This window comes from Mustelus asterias, chromosome 5, assembly GCF_964213995.1.
Source record: "Mustelus asterias chromosome 5, sMusAst1.hap1.1, whole genome shotgun sequence".
Taxonomy (NCBI): Eukaryota; Metazoa; Chordata; class Chondrichthyes; order Carcharhiniformes; family Triakidae; genus Mustelus; species Mustelus asterias.
The window spans coordinates 4,569,587-4,574,307 of NC_135805.1; positions in this window are offsets into that span (position 1 = coordinate 4,569,587).

Consider the following 4,721-nt stretch of genomic DNA (forward strand, 5'->3'; position numbering starts at 1 on the left):
ATTGTCCTGGCCCCGCCCCCAGACTGGCTCTGGCCCCGCCCCCAGGCTGCCTGGCCCCACCTCAAATTGTCCTGGCCCACGCCCAGGTTGGCACTGACCATCCGGGTCCGACTCCGCCCCCAGGCTGGCTCCGCCCCCAGGCTAGTCCGAGCACTAACCCCACCCCTGGACTGGCAGGGCCCCAGGATGACCCCGCAGCCGGGCTGGCAGGGCCCCGCAATGACCCTGCCCCCAGGCTGGCAGTGCCCCAGGCTAACCCCACCCCCGGGCTGGCAGGGCCCCGGGCTGACCCCGCACCCGAGCTGGCAGGGCCCCTGGGCTGACTCCGCCCCGGTCTGACCCTGCCCCAGGCTGACCCCGCCCCAGGCTGGCAGGGCCCCGGTATGACCCCGCCCCCAATTTAAACCCACCCTGGGCTGACGCCGCCCCGAGCTGGCAGGGCCCCTGGGCTGACTCCGCCCCGGTCTGACCCTGCCCCAGGCTGACCCCGCCCCAGGCTGGCAGGGCCCCGGTATGACCCCGCCCCCAATTTAAACCCACCCTGGGCTGACCCCGCCCCGGGCTGGCAGGGCCCCGGGCTGGTCCCGGCCCGGTCTGACCCCACCCCCGGGCTGGCAGGGCCCCCGGGCTGACTCCGCCCCTAGGCTGGCAGGGTCCCTGGGCTGTCCCCGCCCCGGGCTGGCAGGGCCCCCGGGCTGACTCCGCCCCTAGGCTGGCAGGGTCCCTGGGCTGTCCCCGCCCCGGGCTGGCAGGGCCCCCGGGCTGACTCCGCCCCTAGGCTGGCAGGGTCCCTGGGCTGTCCCCGCCCCAGGCTGGCAGGGCCCCCGGGCTGACTCCACCCCTAGGCTGGCAGGGTCCCTGGGCTGACCCCGCCCCGGGCTGGCAGGGCCCCCGGGCTGACTCCGCCCCTAGGCTGGCAGGTCCCCGGGCTGACCCCGCCCCGGGCTGGCAGGGTCCCGGGCTGACTCCGCCCCTAGGCTGGCAGGGTCCCTGGGCTGTCCCCGCCCCGGGCTGGCAGGGTCCCTGGGCTGTCCCCGCCCCGGGCTGGCAGGGTCCCTGGGCTGTCCCCGCCCCGGGCTGGCAGGGTCCACGGTCTGACCCCGCCCCGGGCTGGCAGGGTCCCCGGTCTGACCCCGCCCCGGGCTGGCAGGGTCCCTGGGCTGACCCCGCCCCGGTATGAACCCGCCCCGGTATGACCCCGCCCCGGGCTGACCCCGCCCCGGTCTGACCCCGCCCCGGTCTGACCCCGCCCCGGTCTGACCCCGCTCCAGTATGACCCCGCCCCGGGCTGGCAGTTCCCCGGTCTGACCCCGCCCCGGGCTGACCCCGCCCCGGGCTGGCAGGTCCCCGGGCTGACCCCGCCCCGGGCTGACCCCGCCCCGGGCTGGCAGGTCCCTGGGCTGACCCCGCCCCGGGCTGGCAGGTCCCTGGGCTGACCCCACCCCCGGGCTGACCCCACCCCCGGGCTGACCCCGCCCCGGGCTGGCAGGTCCCCGGTCTGACCCCGCCCCAGGCTGACCCTGCCCCGGTCTGACCCCGCCCCAGGCTGACCCCGCCCCTGGGCTGGCAGGTCCCCGGGCTGACCCCACCCCCGGGCTGACCCCACCCCCAGGCTGACCCCGCCCCTGGGCTGGCAGGTCCCCGGTCTGACCCCGTCCCTGGGCTGGCAGGTCCCCGTGCTGACCCCGCCCCCGGGCTGACCCCGCCCCTGGGCTGGCAGGTCCCCGGTCTGACCCCGTCCCTGGGCTGGCAGGTCCCCGTGCTGACCCCGCCCCCGGGCTAACCCCACCCCAGCGCTGGCCCCGCCCCCAGGCTGACCCCGCCCCTGGGCTGACCCCGCCCCTGGGCTGGCAGGTCCCCGGGCTGACCCCGCCCCTGGGCTGGCAGGTTCCCGGGCTGACCCCGCCCCCGGTCTGACCCCGCCCCCGGTCTGACCCCGCCCCCGGGCTGACCCCATCCCCAGGCTGACCCCGCCCCGGGCTGGCAGGTCCCCGGTCTGACCCCACCCCCGGGCTGACCCCGCCCCCGGTCTGACCCCGCCCCCGGGCTGACCCCGCCCCCGGCTGGCAGGTCATCGGGCTGGCAGGTCCCCAGGCTGGCAGGTCCCCGGGCTGGCAGGTCCCCGGGCTGGCAGGTCCCCGGTCTGACCCCGCCACGGGCTGGCAGGTCCCCGGGCTGGCAGTGCCCCGGGCTGGCAGGTCCCGGTCTGACCCCACCCCCGGGCTGGCAGGTCCCCGGGCTGACCCCACCCCCGGGCTGGCAGGTCCCCGGGCTGGCAGGTCCCCGGGCTGGCCCCGCCCTGGGCTGGCAGGTCCCCGGGCTGACCCCGCCCCGGGCTGGCAGGGTCCCCGGGCTGACCCCACCCCCGGGCTGGCAGGGTCCCGGTCTGACCCCACCCCCGGGCTGGCAGGTCCCCGGGCTGGCAGGACCCCGGGCTGACCCCGCCCCGGGCTGGCAGTGTCCCGGGCTGGCAGGTCCCCGGGCTGGCAGGACCCCGGGCTGACCCCGCCCTGGGCTGGCAGGTCCCCGGGCTGACCCCGCCCGGGCTGGCAGGGCCCCGGTCTGACCCCAACCCCGGGCTGGCAGGTCCCCGGGCTGGCAGGTCCCCGGGCTGGCAGGACCCCGGGCTGACCCTGCCCCGGGCTGGCAGGTCCCCGGGCTGGCAGGTCCCCGGGCTGGCAGGGCCCCGGTATGACCCCGCCCTGGGCTGGCAGGGTCCCGGGCTGGCCCCGCCCCCGGGCTGGCAGGGCCCCGGTCAGACCCCACCCCCGGGCTGGCAGGGCCCCGGTCTGACCCCACCCCGTGCTGGCAGGGCCCCGGTCTGACCCCGCCCCGGGCTGGCAGGACCCCAGGCTGGCAGGTCCCCGGGCTGGCAGGTCCCCGGGCTGGCCCCGCCCCGGGCTGGCAGGTCCCCGGGCTGGCCCCGCCCCGTGCTGGCAGGGCCCCCGGGCTGGCAGGTCCCCGGTATGACCCCGCCCCGGGCTGGCAGGGCCCTCGGGCTGGCAGGTCCCCGGTATGACCCCGCCCTGGGCTGGCAGGTCCCCGGGCTGGCAGGTCCCCGGTATGACCCCGCCCCTGGGCTGGCAGGTCCCCGGCCCCACTGTTTAATGGTTCCGGGAGAGAGAATGGAGCTGTTGGTGATTTTTCTCTGTGTGGGAATGGCAGTGGGAATCCACCTGGGCGCCATGTTTGTGGTCAGTTTAGTCAAGGAGCCTCTGGAAATGTTCTCACTCCCACTGCAGCTTCCAGCTTCTCACACATTCAATCCTCACCGCTATATACTCCACATGTTAAACCTGTTGGACTTTAACCTGGTGTTGGGAAACTTCTTACTGTATATACTCCACAAGCAGGGGAATTGCAATTCAACAATAAATAAAGCCAAGAGACCATAAAAACCCATCTGGTTCAGAGAAGGATATCTGCCACCCTTCCCTGGTCTGGTCTACAGATCCACAGCAATGCAGTCAATGGCCTAGCAAACTACTCAGTGCTACCTAACCACAACAAAGCCTCAAAGGAATGAAACCAGATGGACCAGGCGACTAAGCTAAAACCAACCAAAGTCCTCATTCCTGATATAGAACATAGAAGAACATAGAAAAACTACAGCACAAACAGGCCCTTCGGCCCCACAAGTTGTGCCGAACATATCCCTACCTTTTAGGCCTATCTATAACCCTCCATCCTATTAAGTCCCATGTACTCATCCAGGGGTCTCTTAAAAGACCCTATTGAGTTCGCCTCCACCACCACTGACAGCGGCCGATTCCACTCGCCCACCACCCTCTGTGTGAAAAACTTACCCCTAACATCTCCCCTGTACCTACCCCCCAGCACCTTAAACCTGTGTCCTCTCGTAGCAGCCATTTCCACCCTGGGAAAAAGCCTCTGAGAGTCCACCCGATCTATGCCTCTCAACATCTTATACAACTCTATTAGGTCTCCTCTCATCCTTCGTCTCTCCAAGGAGAAAAGACCGAGCTCCCTCAGCCTATCCTCATAAGGCATGCCACTCAATCCAGGCAACATCCTTGTAAATCTCCTCTGCACCCTTCCAATCTTTTCCACATCCTTCCTGTAATGAGGCGACCAGAACTGAGCACAGTATTCCAAGTGGGGTCTGACGAGGGTCTTATATAGCTGCATCATTATCCCCGGACTCCTAAACTCAATCCCTCGATTGATAAAGGCCAGCACACCATACACCTTCTTAACCACCTCCTCCACCTGCGGGGCCGATTTTAGAGTCCTATGGACCCGGACCCCAAGGTCCTTCTGATCCTCTACAGTACCAAGAGTCTTTCCCTTTATATTGTACTCCTTCATCCCATTTGTCCTACCAAAATGGACCACTACGCATTTATCTGGGTTGAAGTCCATCTGCCACTTGTCTGCCCAGTCTTGCATCCTATCTATGTCCCTCTGTAACTTCTGACATCCCTCCAGACTATCCACAACCCCACCAACCTTCGTGTCGTCGGCAAACTTACCAACCCATCCCTCCACCTCCTCATCCAGGTCATTTATGAAAATGACAAACAGCAAGGGTCCCAGAACAGATCCCTGGGGCACACCACTGGTGACCGACCTCCATTTAGAAAAAGACCCATCTATACACACTCTCTGCCTCCTTTGCTGGAATCCATTATTAAAGAGGAGATAGCAGGGCATCTGGATAGAAATGGTTCGATCAATCAGACACAGCATGGATTCATGAG